Consider the following 19,477-nt stretch of genomic DNA (forward strand, 5'->3'; position numbering starts at 1 on the left):
GCCAGCAAAACCGCCCTGGCTTTCTGTATAATAATCTGCTCGTCTAGGTACCCTGGCTCACTGAAGACTCTGCAGATACACCCCTGTTAAGGGAGGGAGGAAGAGGGAAAGGGAGGAAAGGAGAAAGAGAAAATGAGGAGAGAATGCCAGAAGGTCCGTGCCTCTGCCGAGAGTCCCAATTAGATGCGAAGAATTCAGCCTGGCCAAGGTGAAGGAAAGTTGCTTCCAAGCCTGGGAAGTGGGTTTGCCTGTACAGAGGAGAGGCACTCAGCTGGGAACTGCTCCCCTCCCCTCCTCGGAAGACCACTGGGTCCCCCCTTTTCCCAACCTCCTGCCTCTCTTCTCCTCCCACCCTCCCTTTTCCCACTCCCCACTGACTCGGAAGCCTGGATGCTCTACCACCAGGCAGTGGTCCAGCACGCAGCCTGGAGGGGGCGGGGGCAGGGGGCACTGTGACAGGAAGCGGCGCGCACAAGTTGGCCATTTCGGGGGCAAAATAAGTTCTCCCTTGGATTGGGAAAGGACAAAGCCAGCAAGCTACCTCTTTTGTGTCGAATGAGGAGGACCAACCATGAGCCAGAGCCCGGGCGCAGGCTCGGCCGCCGCCGCTGCCACCACGGTCAGCTCCAGTCCCTGCCGGGAGTTGGCGGTTCGAGGTAAGGGGCCCAGAGGAGGACGTGCCCCTCTGGAGGGCGCCCAGTGAGGGCGCGGAGGCTCGGGTGCCGCGTGGCGCAGGCTCAGCCGGGAAAGTTGAGGCAGAGCCCGGACCAGTCCCTACCGTTCTGCCGGGGGTGGGAAGGATGGGGGCCAGAGGCAAGGTGGGTGTGCGTGAGTGAGAGTTTGTGTGTGCGCGCGCTCGTCTGTGTCTCCGGGAGGGAGGCAGAGCTCAGGGCACAGATCTGCGGTCAGGGTGCCCAGGGCTGGAGAGGTGGAGGGACTAACTAGCGCTCGCAGACGCCCAGGGAGAGCAGCCTCATGAGCCAACCACCTCCAGCCCTGCCCTGGGCTCAGGATAGGTTTCTAATCGGGGATTCCGTACGCTTTGTGCACTGGAAACCGTGCGACGACTGGCTGCCTCAAGGGCGGTTTCCTGTGGGTGCGAGGTTGCCAGGCGAGGTGGGCAGCGGTCAGTGGGACCTGGTCCTCGCCGTTTCTGGGAGGCGCTCTGCTGCCAGAGGCGGCCAGAGGTTTGCTCTCCTGCAAGCAGGTTTGGCAAGGATCCCTAACTCGATGTCCTTTGCTCCTTTTGGCTTGAGCGAAAAAATCGAAAAGCCAGACGGGGAGCCTATCTCTTCATCGATCCTGTTCCAGTTTCTTATCTGACAGTGAGATAACACAGAGAGGGCGGGAGATTCGCGATCCAGAAATAGACCAGGAAATAGATCCAATAAGCTGGTTTCTTAAGGATTTCATTTAGATTTCCTTCTAGTTCCTTCCCTGGATTAGCAAACGTAGATTCCCAAAGGTGTAGCACTCTCAGGTAGATATCTTAAGGGGACATGCCCCTGCCTTTTACGTATTTCAAAGCATTGTGAATTTTAACAACAAACAATAAAACTGTATACTTCTAATGGTCTGTGCTCAAGTGCTCAGCTAATTTACTAATAAAGTTATTTATACTGTTATTTGAATAGTGATATGTTTGACCTACACAGCGAGATGGTTACATATCAGTATAGTCAAAGCTGAGATTACTGTGACTTAAGGATCTCAGAAGCACTTCATTACTTTAAGTTTCTTGCCTTAAATTTATCTGTGCTCAGAAGTGTTCATTAGCGCTATGTTGTGTTTCTTTGGAAGAAAACAAAGCATCGATTTGTAGAGAAATATTATTCGTTTTCCTAAATTTAAGTCTGCTTTGGATTATCTGATCACATATTTTAAGGCTGTTACCTGGACTCTAATTGTTCATGTAAATATATGTAATATAGGCAGGACAAAACCATTTAGACTGCCAATACCCTAAACTCAGGTAGATGACACACTTCCTACCAAAGGTGTTTAGGATACTCTATTTGTTAATACTTCTATAGTGCTATGCACATTTTCCTCAAAACAGCCCAAAAGAATTTGAATAGATTTTGGAAGTATTATACACCAGACTTTAATAAACTGATCTATTCCCTTCCATCATGTGAGTGTCTGGTATTTACAAAGATTTCTCACACCTGTAGGTTTTAGCTGTTCATCCTTTCAAGTTCTGATCACCCAGCGGGAGGTACCTGGGTATTTTGAATAGACCTGCCCTAAGGCTGCCTTGATTTCTGTTCAGAGTAACACAGGTGCTCAGGATGCAAACAGGAGAAGTCTTGAAATTTATATTTTCACAAATAAGACAATGAAAATTTCATAGTATCTACATTCATTGGGCTAAAGAGAATGATAAATGGTATAAATAACTTGTAGAATTGATAAGCCCCTCCTCCCAAAAAACAAAACCCTACTCATAAAACCTCTTGTTCTGTGAGCTAGATCCACGCCAAGGAAATGTGAAACTCAACTTGCAGAAAAGTATGCCAACACAAGGAACAGATTAAATTTGGAGACAGGGAGAGAGAGTCATCCCTTGATTTAATTGAATGGAATTTGTCAGACTTCAGAAATATCTAATCAATACATTGAGAAAAGGTATGGAAGGCTACCAAAAAAGAAGATATTATAAATAATGAAAATATATCCTATGGTCTTTTTTAAAAGTTGCAGTGTACACATGAAAAGAAACGAGGGTAAGTCAGATGATTTACCCCTACAATTACCAAACATCAAAATGAGCCCACCTCTGATTTTATGTCACTGCAATTAAAATTGCTAAGTTAAACAAATGCAAAGATAGCATAAAATGCAGTGATCTTTATTTTTGATCAAACTTAAATTAATATTTTTATTGAATGAAAGAACTAGGATAATTGGCAAAAGGTCACCTGTCTCACTTCTCTACTTCATGACAGGTGATCAACCAGAACCACACAGAGTGAGGACAGTCTTATCTTGAAAGATTCCCAGCAATCACATTTTTACAACTTCCCTGGGTAACTTTTTCTCTTTCTCCTTTTATGTCAAGCTCTTTTTATCAAATTAAACCATTTTCTCTTTCTTGTCCATTCTAATAGATATCAGTCACAATATGGTCCTTGATTTCTTTCTCCAGGCTTGTAGCTACCTCTTGCCAAAATATAGTCCGTTATCTTGGGGATGAAATGTTTCATTTTGTTGTCCTGCACTCAACATGGTCCCAAGATACCATTAAACAAAAGCAAATTACTACCTAATCTCAGTATGCATTTATGCATGTTTGAATACGGCCCGAGTTCCAGGGTAAGACTTGTTTTCTCCAGGGTTTACTCCCCAAGGAAGTAGTAATGTTTACCCATAGTTGTCTCACTTTGCTATTTTACACTCAGTTTAGTGTGCATTTTTGTCTCTCCAGAGACTCTGCTAAATTCTGCATTACATGAATTTGTTGAAATTGCTCCCAAGAAGTAGCATAAAATTGTAGAAGATTATCCACCAAGACTGTACACATAAAATGAGTACAATCATAGTCGTCATGGAGAAGGTAGAAACTATTAGGTCATCCCCCTCCTTCTTCTTCTAATGTAGGCTTGGTCCCCATAGCACACCGTATTTTGGAGTACTTTAGGGCAGTCTGATTTTAAATGGCTCACGTAATGACTTCTTCTAGCACCCTTGAAAGACTATTTCACAGTCTAATAGTTTTCCCTATCAAAAACTTTGTTGTGATATTCAGCCTAATGTTCCTCTGGTCCCATTTGATCTTGTTGCTTACCCCCTATTATGACCCCTCTGGACCAGTCCATTCTCTTGCCTGATTTACAGTCTTCATCCACCCTTTATACAGGACTTGTAAAATACAAAAGCATTATAGAGTTACAGGAGAGAACCCAAAGGTGACAGTTTTATATCTGGACATCTTTTCTAAATATTTAAGACACATCTTTCAGGTCATTCATATGTATGTGTGTGATTATATATTCCCAATAATTTATTTTAGTAATGTAAGTGTGAGGAAACTTTTCATCTCTGACATTCATGACCTATGTGAATACTGAAATAAGTAATGTTCTATGTGGGTGCACATTTATGAGACATTTTCATTGCAAATGTGATGTCAACAGAACCCTGTCAACGCCCACACTACAAGGGAGTTCTGTGACATGCTGGTCTGATGCTCCACTGAGCCCCAGAAGCTGCTGGCATGTAAATTCCAGTATGGAAATGAAAGTGATTTCCATAATTAATAGAATGTGCTAGGAATATAATAGTGTATATACTGATAGTTAAATGCATACATTAACATGATAGAGCAATTCTGTTAGAATATAGTAGCCCCTTCCTGCTAAAACAATCTGAAAAGCCAGCAGAATTAAGCGTGAATTTATCACTATGCTGTATCATGAAAAGTAAGCTCAAATCATGCATACATCAATATGGAATCTATTTAGATTTATATGGAGGTACCATATGTGAAGGTTACTTTAAAAATAGAAAAGGCTGAAATAACCACAAGAGAGGAACAGGTTTTCACTTTGTTCACTTACAATCTGGTTCCAAGACATCCTTGTGTAGGATTCCTTAAGAGTCTCGAGCAAGTATCTTGGTAGACTCACCATCCCACTCAAATGTTTCTTCAAGTCCCAAGCGTTGAAAGGCAAGTTCTGCCAGACAGTAGAAGAGTGATAGGAATCAGGAAACCAGCTCCTGGGTTACACTTGGCAAGTCCAGAAAATACAGAATCAAGAGTGAGGTGAATCAGCAGCTAAAAACACAACTTACTGCTGTTCCTTTACCGCTTGGTGATCACTAAGCTCGTATGTAGAAACATTTACATGGATTGTTAGGGAAACAAAAAGCAGAAGTGGCATTCCAAAACTGAATATAGCTTTAGAGGGATAAACTTAGACAGCATGGAACAAATAACTTCAAAACCAGTGTTCTCTCTTCTGAAGCCCCAAAGTGTTTTTATAGTGCCACTTACCACATAGTGGTGAGTACCCTCAAAATGATCTTCCTTAGAAACAAAGGGGAAATTGATTCTCTTGGTAGAGGAAAAGTAGGCCATTAATATACTTGTGACTTCTCCCTGGGACCGAGGCATTCTAAGAAGTGTGAGTCTACACAGAATGTATTATGTCTCCACCAAATGAGTAATCTTTTTATTGAGCTGGAAATCGTACACTGAACTTTTAGGAACAGAAGAGAGAAAAAGATCTTGAAAACGTTCAAACAGAATCTCTACAAGCATAGACGAAAGCATCATATTTGGAAATAAGATCATATATAGTGAGGTATCTCCACAGAAAGCTCACGTTTTTATTCCTTATTAGAATTTACTTCACTATCATTGCCTCTGCACAATACTGCCTTTGCCAACCCGCCACACACACGCGACATTTCAGTAAATTCAGTTGGAAGAATATAAGTGTGCACCAGACGGAGAGAAAATTTCAAAGCCGTGATACTAGACACATAGTTTGAAAAAAAATTACAACTCGCGTATATGTAGCATGGGAGTAGTATTAAGAGTATAACATTTTGATTAGATTACCCTAAAAAGAGATTAAAGAAAAGGTAGCTAATAGGGAAGCAACCAGTGAGTAAATATTATTAAGCACCTAGTATAAGCAAAACAAGATTCAGGACACACAAATGGGGACACACACAAAAAATGTTAAAACACACACGAACTCTCATAAACATGTTGAAGGTATTCCAAAAATCAAACTTGAAACTCTAGAGAAGACGTTACAGGAATTGTCAACTGAACAAAAAAGTCTGTTCCTTCATTTAAAAGATGGATTTAGATTTTAAATTCCATATATACATACTCTATCACACTATGGAGACACTGTGCCAGACGCTGTAAGGTGATGAAACTCTCATAATGTCATAATAATAGATAATTATTGACAAATTGCCATGTTCTGAGACCTCTGCGGAAACATTGCATTACCTGATTTAATACTCACAAAAACCCTATGAGGTAGGCGCTATGACCCCCACTTAACAGAAGAGGAAATGGAGGCCCAGAGATACATTTTCTGCAGCTCGGATAGTTAACAAGGCAAGAACTAGAATTCAAAACTTACTTTCTTATCCCAGGTCCTATTCTGTTTACTACTAAGCTACCTTGCCTCCCAATTTATGTTTTATGCGGGACTTCATTTCATTCACCAAATATTTTCTGAGCTCCAAGGAGAGGGACATACTTTGGTTAAAAAAGAGAGACAGACGGACAGACATGGTGAGAGAAATGGAATCCGGAACAGAATTCAACAGGCTCAGCCTCTCTCCTCCCCCAGAGAGACACAATCTCTTCTGAAGGGTGAAGAAACACAAACAGAAGAAATAAACTAAGAAATTATTTACAGTTAATTAGAACGAAGGGGGAAAAAATGAGAATCAGAAAAGTCTGTGAAGAGGGTAGGTTTATTAACAAGCTGAGAAATAAACATTAGGTGTGAAAATGTGAGAGAAATATACTTCCTAGGGCCTGATTTCAGTCAATATTGCAATCTGCAAGACTAAATCCAGGGGGCAACAATACAGTCTCATAAACAGCCAGCCAGGAGGTGAATAGCATTTCGGCTCGTTAAGGCTAAAATGATGTTATTTCTCTCTTTATGACCTAACTACTTGCCACCAAGAAAATGAGCTGGTAAAAATGTTTTGTAGACTAGTACAAATTTGAAATTTCTTTACCCAGCTGAAATAGTCATTCATCTGTATCTAAGAAACTCTCAGCATTTCACACATTTGGGCGTTTATTCATAATATAGACAACAGCTTGAAAAAGGAAGGGCTCGAGGGTTTCAAATTTTAAACACACTAAGAACAAGAGACGCGAAGCGACCTGCCAGAGATTCCAAAGGCTCAGTCAGTAGGGTGGCCCTGGGAAAACCCACAGACCTCCTGATTCTCTGACCTGGGTGCTTTCCCACAGGCAGAAAACCTGATGTCTTGGCTGCATGAATTTGTATTTCATTTCAGACAACCAAAGAGCTGAAATAGGAGTCTTTACCTGAAAGTCTTTCTCTGATTTGGGATTTGCCCTAGAGTATTTTATGGACATAAATCATAAATGGATATCACAGATCTGTCCCTCCATCTGGTGGAAACAGTTTCTTTTGATTGTTAATAAGACATAGCACATAGATTATTAGTAATATCGTGTATTTTGCTTAACAGTTTCCATGCACCATGTGTTGGTGAATATAACACAGCAGAAACTGCTTTCACAAAATATGTCGAAATACATGCCAATTTGGGAGATGCCACTACAAGGTCAGAAATGGAATTTTTATGTCTCAAGGAGAAAAGGAGATCTGGAGAATATAATTAACAGTTTCTATTTTGAAGCATCTTATTTTTCCTAAAAAAGCAAAGACCCTCTACATGCTAATGCATTAATCCCAGTGATTTCTGTCAAGTCCAGATATACTGGTGACCAGACCATACCTCACTTCAGAATAATAAGGAGTCAAGTCATGGGACTTAGATCCTAACACATATCCTCCACAGACTTTGCTCAAGGCCTGCCCTTGGGAAAGATGTTTTAAAGAATGTTGGATCTCCAACTCCCTCCAAAAGAATCTCTTCCACTACCTGTCTTGGTTCCTTAAGTTCTCTGAATTTTACCTAAAGTATTTCACCCGAGAAATACAAATGACTATATATTTATAGGTCCATGTAGTTCACCAAACCTCCAGCACACTGGATTTAAAGGTTCATTTTTTTTTTTCAGGAAAGCTAACTTCTTCCAGTTTGGTGTGGAGTGGCAGAAAGAACAATTATAATTTTTACGGATTTTACAAATTTGCCTAAGTAAAGCCCTTCGATGGCTATGATTTCCTGAACAAACATGACGCAGAAATTTGAGAGGAAAACAATCTTTCCTATAGTTATTGAACAAATGACTCCCTGCTAGGAAAGCCATTGAGGTGTTACAGAGTGCTCACCCTACCCACTTTTTTTCCTTCTAAACTTCTAAATGTGTATTTGTTGCTACGTGGTGTAGGTAGGGAATCTAATGATGATAAGTATGGTCCGCAGAGGGAAAGGGTTGGGATGTATGAACTAGGAGAGAAAGAACCCTGAGAGACCCAGGGCAGTTCCCCTTCGCCCTTCCCTTCCCACCCTCACAGTTGGTGCACAAACAACAATCATCCACTCCCCTCCCTGTAAATAGTGTTTAGCAAATTATTGCCCAGAAGAGCCTACCTCAGAATCACCTTGAAGTCTACTTAAAATGAAGAATACTGGGACAGATGCATTCCGGACTAATTTCCTTTAGGTTGGGGTTCAGGAATGCATGGATCAAATATGCGCCCAGGTTGCTCTTATGCATACTCAAGTTTGAGAAACACTACTGTTTCTGTCAGCTCGGGCTGCTATAATATCACATCCATAGACTGGGTGTCTTAAACAACAGACATGGACTTCCCAATTCTTCACGTGGTGAAGAAAGAGAGCAAGCTCTGGTTTCCCTTCCTCTTCTTACAAAGATACTAATCCCATCATGGGAGCCCGCATCCTCATGACGTCACCTAAACCTAATTACCTCCCAAAGGTCCCATCTCCAAATGCCATCACGTTGGGGGTAGGGCTTCAACTTATGAATCTGGTGCACAGGGGTGTGGGGAATCATGGTACAAAATTATTCCCCACAGCACGTCCACTCTAATTAGATTGACCAGTGGCCTCAAATAAATTCTGTGAGCCTGAGAATTAATTAATTAATCAAGTTCAGCTAATAAAGCACAATCTCCATGACTTGGGGGAATAGATTCATTTTTTGGAAAACTCACACTGTTGTCGCTGCAAAGGAATTTTTCTTCTATTACCTAAAGGAAATCCCACTAAGAGAACGCAAACACATACAATACGTATCTTTTGGATATTCTTATTAGGAAACTTCCTCATTTTTGACCTTTTATGCTGTATTTTGTAAAGGCAATACTGAGATGTTAGAAAGGGAAGTTACTGGTGTTGGAAGCGGATCATCGAGGAGAACATTATTTCTATCTCTGAGAATAGAAATGCTTCTAGTTTGGTAACTGCACCCTTAAAACTCAAATTGTCTTTGGAACTAGATCCTTGTGAGCTAGGGGATGTGGTGAAACGTTGTTTGGTCACAGTTATCCCTTTTGCCCTCCGGATCTGCAGAGCAGTAGCGAATGAAACAAAACAAAACTTCACTTGGCAACTTCTTATACATTCTCCGCTCAGCTTCTACTTCATTCAAGTGACTGGTTGCTTAGCTGAAGCTAGCAAGCCTCACAAATACTGCCAAAGATAGTTTCCTAAGCAGCGTTCAGAGCCACATGGGAAAAATGCTGGAGAGTGGAAGGAGGGGCGGGCAGCAGGGGGGAGGGGGACGCTTAGGCGGGACCACCAGCTTTACTTCCTAGGGGGTCTAGGCCAACTTTTTGTTCATTGTTTTTCCACACTTAACAGATTTGCTGAAGAGAAAAGCAATAAAAAATAGACCACACCACCCCCCATTCTCCCAAACATTAAAAAAATTTTGAATTTTTAAAACATAGACTGTGGCAGGTACAAAAATGTCCAACTGCTGAAAGCTACACTGTGTCCCTTGCAGAGCCTGGCTCCCTCACCCCCTGTGATGGTTACAGTGTTTATACCTGATAATGGCACCTCCCCGGGACTCTTCCACTGACACAATAAATCTAGCTAAAGCTAAAAACCCATCACTACCCTACATTTCCAGATTCTAGAAGGGACACCATCATTTTCCCAGAAAGACGGTTCCAAGTCTTGGAATTGCCTATGACGTTTCCATTCTGTCTGGTTCTCTGTTAACTCCACCTTCATAATTCATCTGTACACTGTGTTCTTTTCTCTCCTACTACTGTCAAAACCTTAACCCAGGTTATCAGCACTTGCCTCTCAAACTTCTCTAACAGGTTATCTCCTCCAATCTCTCCCTCTTCACGTATTATTTACTTATCAGATATTTAATGAGTGCCTATTACGTGTCCACTCTCTATCCTACAGATGTTACAGCAGCAGTAAACAACCCCAAAAAAACAATTTAGAAGGATTTTTGTTTTCATTCAGCTTCCACTAAATAGTGAGAGTCAGGCAATAAAGAAGGGAACTAAGGTGCTACGGAGAAAATATAATGACGTGATGTAAGAAAAGGGGGAAAGTTGGAAAAGGCAACGTTACTACCAGATCTTGATGAATAACTGACTTTGCCATTCCATTCCTTGGTTTAAAAGGCATTAAAGATAAACTCCTTACTTAAAAAGGAAGTCAGAGCTTCCTAGCTTGGCCCTCAAGATCTTTTACAAGCAAAGATCTTGTCCTAATGTGTATTTCCAACCTTCCTTCCTCAATATGAGCCTCTCCTTTCCTCAGATTTTACTCGGATTTCTTTACTCAGATTTCTCCCACAAAAGAGAACTTTGAGTATCTTTGTTAAGTCAGAACTTCATTTAGAATGCACTTTCTTCTTCCTTTCTACAAACCGAAACTCTAAGGCCAATTAAAAATCTCACCTCATCTAAGTTCATACTAATGATGTTTGCATGTGTCTTACCAAGGCAATTTTTTTCCAAAATATTCATGTGATACTCATCAGCTGGGGGCTTGAATCATGAAATCCTGTTCTGTCCTGAGTCATAGGTAGATAGAACAGCAATTTGTAGAATAAAATCAGAAGGCGAATTAATTTTGTTTCACATTGCACCTTTTAAATGCATTCAGTGAGCTACATTACACGCTGATGTAATAAAACAAGAAACCTTAATTGCAAAGTAGTCTCCATTTGCAAACTTAGTATGCCTGAACGAATATAATAAATAAAACTTTGAACTTTAGAGTTGGATCTCCTCTTTGTCCCCAGAAGGAGCCTATTTCAGGTCAGAAGTTCAGAAAGAAAGCACAAATGCTCCTAAGGTTCTCTTCCACCCTTTCTTGTCCCTCTTACCAACGCAAATTCTGACTCTTCCAAAGATGGAGGGGGAAGGGTGGCCATAGGCAGGAGACATGGGAAACAAGTTCTTATCTAACAAGCTCCACAATTTCTGGGTGCCCAGATTTTTAAGGCTTACTCTCTCTTTCATTGTGTGTGTGTGTGTGTGTGTGTGTGTGTGTGTGTGTGTGTGTGTGGTGAGACTTTTTTCCCCTCACTGGGTATCTTCCATGCTGAAATATTAACATTAATTTCTCCCCTTCATATCTCACACTTTAAAAATAAGAATTACTGTTAAAATATTAATTTTAATCCATAAATTATACCATTTTCCTAAAGGCACTCTGCATCCCAAACAAAATAATGCCATATAAAAATTTTAAATTTTGGCATGAAAAGTGACATCAATTGAGTTAAATACATCCTTACTGAATGTCCACTGTTTTCAAGGCACTGGGCAAGGTACTGAGGAGGATACAGAGGAGAAAAGGTTACCGTGTCTTCCTAAGAATGTATAATCTTATAAAAGAGATGAGCTATGCATATATTTAACTAAAGTAACAGGAAAATTCAGGAGCTCACCCGTGAAACCCTTGAGTGAGTAATAATACTTGTGGTTGGCATAACTATGGAAAGTACCATGAGAAAAATTTGCTTCTGTCCTGGACCTTGAAAAATGGTTAAGATTTCAGAAAATGGACACAGCCACTGTAGACCTATGCAAGGGTAGAGAGATGGGGAAGGGGGAGCTCTTGGGGGAGCAGTGTGTGACCTGACTGAGTTGAAGAGTAGGGTGTATGCAGGCCAGGGGAAGGTAAAGCTCTGAGAGCATATGGAACAATGGCTAACATTTCTCCTGTAGGCCAAGGAAAGCCTCTGAAAGTATTTGAGCAGGGGAATCAAAGCACAATGTGAAGATAAATATGAGAAAATAAAGGTTTGGGAGTCAGGGAGATGAGTTGGGTCATTATGAGAACAGTTCAGGTAATGATGGCCTAAACTAGGGCAGCGGCAACGGGAATAGAAAACACAGAATGAATCTGACACAAAGATAAATAGTGCCTCGTAGGTAAGAATTACCTGTTGGGTGAAAAAGTCCAGCCAAAACAATTAAGCTCATCGTCTTTCTCCTTCTACAATAGAAAGGGGGTCATGCAATATCAAAGCCCTGGTTCAATAAAGGGAAAGGCGGGGAGGGTTAAAAGGCTATTTTTCAGGAACTTGGCTGGAAAAAAATGTAATATTCAAAGTACTGACGATTTAAAATCAAGACTTAGAAATGAAATCAGTACCTTCTACATGGTTATGATTTGATAGCATTTATCCACAGACTGCACGTTAAGCCACCACAGTCTCTCACCAGCCTCCTTGACTTTTGTCTTCCTCTTCTAAATCCATCCACCAGGCTAGAGCTGGAAATACCTTAATACAAATCTGAGCATGTTTCCCTCTGCTTAAAACTCTCCAAAAATGTTCCATTGCCCTCAGGCTAATCAAAACATGCTTTACCTGGCCCACTAGGATCTGCGTACGTCTCCAGCTTTCTGTCCCCTCCCTTTCAACTCACTCTTCTTTCCATCAAACTGAATGGCTTCAGTGCCTTGCCCTCTCTCTCCTCAGGCCTTCCCATAGCTGGGCAACTTCCCAGAGCCTGGGCACACTCAATTTGAATTTTCAGGGCTTAATTAGAATTCTATATCACTTTTGACCACCTATAGTATAATAGGTTAGTACTTGCTGCTGTGCACTCCGCAAGTTCCCTGTACTCCTCTTCATCATGCTTTACGATAATTGTCTATTTCCCCACTGGGGTCTGTAAGTACTAAAAAGACAAAGACCACGCCTGCTTATTCACAGCTGTATCTCTGTTACCTAGCGGAGCAAATCACACATAGTAGAAGATCAATAAATATTCATTGAATCAGCGGAGGAGGGGTTTAATTAAATCACTCTGGAGCTCATTTTCCTCATTTTAAAAATCGGATATTGATCTTTAAAATTCCTTTGAGTCATATAGTTCCTGCAAGTAACCTTTGTCAATAAAGAGGACGGAATTCAGCATCCCAAGTCAGAATCAGTATCCTACTATACTCAAAAAATCAGTGGGTCCTATTTATAAATTTATATTTTAATTGCTGTTTAAATAGGAAAGTCATTGGAGGGATGAACTGGGAGTTTGGGGTTAGTAGATGCAAACTATTACATATAGAATGGATGGATAACAAGGTCCTACTGTAGAGCACAGGGAACTATATTCAATGTCCTGGGATAAACCATAATGGAGAAGAATATAAAAAAGAATGTATTAAAAAAAAAAAAAGAATGTATATATATATATATATATATGTATATGTATAACTCAGTCACTGTGCTGTCCAGCAGAAATTAACATAACATTGTAATTCAACTATACGTCAATTAAAAAATAAATAAGTAGCAAATCATTAATAACAATGCTAGTGAGATGTTTCCCTATTCCTCAACCTGTCCTCATTCTGCAAACCTTTCTCCTCTTTATTGCACCTTAAACAGTGAGATCTGGGTGAAAAAGAGATAGAGAAAAATAACCATAAAAACTGAGAGTTGAGTAAACTTCCCAAGAAAGTCACCTTCCAGGCAGATTTCCTTGTCCCTAGAATTCTCATAAATGGAAACACATTTCAGACATTTTCATAAAAGAGGATGCAGAAATCTCATTTGGTAATACTAATTTCCACCAGCTCCAGTGAATAACACCTCAAGGTGTTCCATCTAATGCAATCTCGCTCACAATACTTCTCAAAAATAAAATAAATGTGGCTCACACACATATTCTCTACAGCATTTTTAGGAGAATTAGAAGCCAACTGTGAATAACAATAACTTTTATTGAATTCTTACTATATGCTAGGTACTGCTTATTTGCTTTAGCTATATTAACTCATTTAATCCTCAGAATAGCCATCCATATGAGGTAGGTACTATTATTATTCCCATTTTACAGAGGAGGAAACTGAGGTACTAACACAAGTTTACATAGTAACAACATAGGTAGGATGTGGACCCAGCAGGGTTAGCTCATGAATTTGACCAGTTGACTATACTGCTTCTTTAGTGAAATCGTCCCCAAACTAAAATGTATAATATGCAAAAAACATTTGGAATAACTATCTTCTATTCCTTGATTTGAAAAACAATACAAAACCTGGTAACATTCTGAGCTCTTTGTGAGAAATAAAAATCAGTAGTATAGTCAGATATTGGCCCAATTTGCTAACACTATTAACAGAATATGTTTAACTGTTTACATTTATTATTTTCACGTAAAACCTTCTAATTCCAGTAGCTTGAGAGTCAGCTAAAACTAAAAGAACCACTTCTAAGGCCTTATTTCTTTACAGAAAATTTGTTCTTTTGATTTCTAGAATTTGCCCGCTCCTTGAAAAGGCAGAGTGACAATGCTTTTAATCTTTTTATTAGCGAGAGAGAATTTAAAGAAAAAAATCACTTCTCTTATTTTGGGGAGAAAGAAAAGATCTCAGATTCTTTTGTGTAAAACAAAAATAATTGATACATGGGTGAAACCAGTGGTCAAGAAAAGGCAACTGTCCTACTTTATTCCTTTTCCTGTCCATCCAGCTCTCAGAGTAGGTATCTTTACATGTATCTAATCCTTGAATTGATTTATTAAGCTGAGTTTACAAGCTAAAGAGGAAGAGGTCCAGAGGAGATAATTACAGAAACACAAATCAAGGGAGACAGCTTTGAAAGAATAGTAATTTTGCTTCTTGCAACTGACCTTAAATCCCTAGGAGGAGAACAGAACAGCTTAAAGCAACCTTTTCTCTCTATTCAGAAGTGATGGCGAATTAATTGTACAGTTTAGCTGAACTTCGCTTTCCCTTGTATCCTAGGAGGAGATCTCTGACAGACTGGGAATTTTTGCTTGTTTGTAATGTAAACTCAGTATCTAGAGGTAGTTCTTCACACTGCATGGGCTCACTGGAAAGCCCTAATTCCCAAAACAAACAAAGAGGGAAAGAGGAACAAAATAATCCACCAGCAAAAGGGAAAATAGAAAAAACAGAAAATAGAACGCTTGAAAAACAACCTTTATTTTGATCATTTGATTTTAAATAATGCCTGAGAACAATCCTGGTGACATCAGAAGTCTGACGACAAAATCCAAACTTGCTCATCAATGAAGGTGTATCCATTTACATGGATTCATCAGTTGCTTTGATTATAAAAGCACTCAGTGAAAATTTTGTCTATTTTTGGTATATCAACTAGTCCACGCAGGTCTAGCAAAAAGGAGGTTTGAGCGTTTGCTGATAAATAGCGACACTGCTAAGCACTAACTGTGAGAGTTAAAATTAGAGCATTACAATTCTAACTTCCTCAAATTGGATCTTTCCATGCCTGCACATACCATTTCAGTTAGGTAATATTACCCTTATGATGCTAATTCTATAGCTTCCTTCCTTTAACCATGACATTTTTATTCATCCATTCAACAACTGTTTATTAAGCACATATATTGAATTTGTACTAAGTTAGGCACTGGCAAGCAAAGACAAAAAAAATAAAAACACGGTCCTTGCCCTCAAAGATGTTTATTTACAATGATAAAACTCTATATTTTAAGTTTTACTTAAGTATGAGTGGCATCATAGTCTTTCATCTACTATTTCAGGCAAAATTAGTCAAAAAAGGCTATAGGGACTGGATCTGCTTCCTTGGGCTTTCCTGAAACAATGCCAGAGGCTTAAGAGTCACCCCAAGCAAAGTACCTTTCCTGTTTTCTTAGTACCAAGGTTTGCTTAATACTTTTATAGAGGAAAAACATGTTGCAATGTAAAATACAGAGGTGACAACTGAGGGAATGCTCTAGGGGTCGAGTCCCTGATATCTTGGTATGTGTATAACCACCTCCATTTACTTTAACTTAGTATATTTTTGGCACATCAGTCTATTCTTCCCAGAAACTTGGACTAAGCACCTTCTGTACGCGCCTGACCCTGCAATAAGTGCTGGGGATCTGTATATTTGACCTTCTGGTCCTCTGTGTGGAACTTAAAATAAGTCACATGGATAGTGTCTCACTTATTAATGACCATATGCTCAGGATTTTAAAAAAATTCAAGATGTACTCAATGGAGTGTAGACTCAAAGAACCATATTTTCTTTTTTTTTTTTTTGCGGTACGCGGGCCTCTCACTATTGTGGCCTCTCCCATTGCGGAGCACAGGCTCCGGATGCGCAGGCTCAGCGGCCATGGCTCACGGGCCCAGCCGCTCCGCGGCATGTGGGATCTTCCCAGACCGGGACACGAACCCGCGTCCCCTAGCATCGGCAGGCGGACTTGCAACCACTGCACCACCAGGGAAGCCCAAAGAACCATATTTTCTAATGTTCTTTTCCTGAGGTTAGAAAGAATTTGGTCTAATTAAGGAGGCACGGTAGTCTCTGACAATTAAAAAAAAACAAAGGAATCTGAATCAAATGGCACTGGAAAATGTACGTGGGCCAGTTTGAATTTCACAAAATAAAAAGCATTTTTGCTGCCAACGTTGTTCTGAAATTGCAAACTGTGCTTTTTAAATGACTTATCAAAAACTGTTAAACCAATCAATAAGTCAACGGAGGCTAGAAACCACACTAGCTAGCAAATTGACTTACTATCTATTATAATTCCTCCATAAAGCAAAATAGGCACTTTCCTTTCACACTTTAATGTTTCTACAATTGTGATTTAATTCAATTTAGGTGGATACTTTATGTAATAATTTTTTTTCCAAAAGTTATTCTTAAATTCACGGTGAATCTTACTATGGAGGGCATCAGAGCTAAGGAAATACATTAGTTGCAAGCACGCTAACTGCCTGTCTTATAAACTATATGTTCTATAATAACTGCAAATATCTTAACCAAATTTACTTTTAAATGCTTCACACTTTGCTACAAATGGTATGATAAACTCTTTTCTTCCATATACTTTCAAAATCCAAAATCACTTGCTTTGAAACACCTCATTATCAGAGTCAGAAATTGTCTCTCAATCCCTTCATTATCCCTGCTTGAAAATAAGAACAGTGTCTTATTAACCTCTACACATTTCTTGTAGGGAAGGCGATAACCTGGTTGTTTCTATATCGCTGGAGTCTATAATAATGCCTTAAAAATAGTAAATGATTGTTGAATGAATAAACGATAGGCCAGAGGAAGAAATGTAAGAATAAACACCTTGGACACAATGAGCCCTCAATAAATGTGTTGAATTATAATGAGTTGCTTATGTTGACTGACAGGGTATATTGCCATAATTCAGTGATAAAGTTTTAATATTCTTCTGTAGTGGTTGCCTTTGTACCATAAAGAGGAAATTAATAAATGCTAATGATTTTAAATTTTATGTTAATACTTAACTTCATGCATAGCTAAGGTGTGTATATTTAAGAGTCTTTGTATTTCAGTCTTTTGTTCAAACAGTCCTGTCACATACCCAACAATTTTTGTGATACTGTCTGTTAAAGAACGCCTCCTGAGTAACCTTTATCTTAAAGATGGATTTTTGAAGATATAAACTTATGAAATACAACCTTCTCAGCGATTACTTTCTGCACATACTCTAATATTAAATTATTTTTTAACGTGTCCTTACCTTTATACTTTATCGTCAGCCCATCTAACCCCCAATAGTCCTGAGAGCCAAAACTAGCCTTTTGTCTCTAAACTGAACTTCTCCATTCAGATGCTTTACCAGAGTCTCCCATTTTTGTTGAAGTTTTTACTCTGTTGAGTTAAAGCAGCACACTGAATTCAAAAACTGGCTCAAATTTTGGGCTAGTATGAAGAAATATATTTTAATACAACAAATGAAGTTAAACAGTATTTTTTTTTTTTTTTGCAAATGCTCAGAAACCTCTCACTAGAAATTCAAAATGTATTTGGAAACTAGTTATTATCTGATGGCAGAGACCATTTTACCAACAATATCACTTTGAGTAATAAATGTAAATAGGGGAAAATAGAGGATCTCAGACCAAGTCCTAGAGACTGCTATTTACAGGTCACGCAAAAAAAAGGACCAAAGATACACTGAAGCAGTGGTCACTGAGGTAAGAGGCAAGCCAGAGAAAGTAGTGACCATCAAAACAAAGAGAAGAAAGTTTTCCCAGAAGAAGGCTGTGGAAAACTGTAGTGATGCGGCTTGGGAGGGCAACTTAGCTGAGAAAATGTATGGGACCAATGCTTTGGCATCTTGATCCTAGAAACGATTGAGATCAGTGTGTTTAGCATCTTCAAAGCCATTAGAAATTAGTGTGGACTAGGGAGACAGAAAACTGTTTGGAGAAGACTGAGTTGAAAATTGGATTTGAGGAAGTAGAAACAGTGATTACTCCTCATTCGTACAGTTTTGCAGTAATGGTGGGCAAGGGAATGAAATAGTAGCTGGAGGAGAACGTGGGTCGAAAGGAAATCTATAGCTCTTCAATAAATACAATATATTGTGTGATTACAATATACCAGTACTGTCGGTATATGCTGAGGGGTGTCCTTATCCTAAGAACAGTGGGAAATCATTCAAGTACTTAAAGCAGAAGTGGGGCCGTTCATTCTTTTATTTTAAAAAAAGCGCTCACTGAAATCTGGAGAATGGATGAATGGATTGAGGTCTGAGGGGTCGGACTGGATACAGATTGACCTGTTAACGGGACTTTGGTAACTGTGCAGAATGCAGAAGATGGTAGTTTGGGCAAAGATGGCAGATGCTGACATGATGAGAGGTAGAACGATTTGGAGAAAAATTTTAGTAGTTAAAAATTGAAAGGATGGTGATACATGGGTTATGGATATTACATATCACCTTGATGTTTATACAGTTGCTCACAATGAATCAAGCCATCAATCAATAAGGATTTATCGAGTGCCCACTATGACAGCAATCTATCATCCCTTTTACGGAAGGCTCGAAATTATTTATGCATTAGAAATAGAGATCGGATTCTAGACATTGTTTATCTCAATTGTTTTTCACACGCTAAAAAGAAACAAGCCATTGTTGATGAATATCCATTGTGTCCTAGGGATGTGGGGACAAACAGTGCATTCAGAAGCTACACGAGGCTCATCCAAAAGGGATGACAAAATCATCTCTACCCAGCACAGCCTGCACAAGTACGGTGCAAGCTGATGAAAGTTGCAGTTGGCTGAGAAGCCCATCAAGGGTGAATCACCAACACCACTGCAAGATTCAACAACACACCCACCTCCTCCTGATACCGGAGAACTAGTAAACCCAAAGTCACACGTATCATAAATTCCGCTCTTAATGACTGAGGGGCAGTGACAGCATTAAACTTGGGGAGGCCTGGCTAGCATCATACAAACATCAGTGAGAGTGACTGATTTTAAAATATATATTACAAAGATAAACTTTCATGGTTCTCTCCCTCAACTCTCTGGGAAAGATGGCTAAGACTTCACAGTAAGTCTAACGAGTCTTACAGTACAAGAATTTTATTCTCAGTGTCAGTA

At 39.6% G+C, this 19,477-nt stretch overlaps 1 protein-coding gene across 2 annotated transcripts in view; it reads left to right on the forward strand.

Annotated features, from left to right (window-relative positions):
- The first annotated feature begins 496 nt into the window (after nucleotides 1-496).
- GRM3 (glutamate metabotropic receptor 3) overlaps nucleotides 497-19,477 on the forward strand; it is a 235,468-nt gene continuing 216,487 nt past the window's right edge. Inside the window, exon 1 of one of the 2 annotated variants that reach the window (XM_065883527.1) lies at nucleotides 497-656. The gene's annotated coding sequence lies outside the window, so the exon portion shown is untranslated. The remainder of the gene's footprint in view (nucleotides 657-19,477) is intronic. The other variant, XM_065883528.1, reaches the window with a different exon arrangement.

The sequence above is a fragment of the Phocoena phocoena genome, chromosome 9, assembly GCF_963924675.1.
Source record: "Phocoena phocoena chromosome 9, mPhoPho1.1, whole genome shotgun sequence".
Lineage (NCBI taxonomy): Eukaryota > Metazoa > Chordata > Mammalia > Artiodactyla > Phocoenidae > Phocoena > Phocoena phocoena.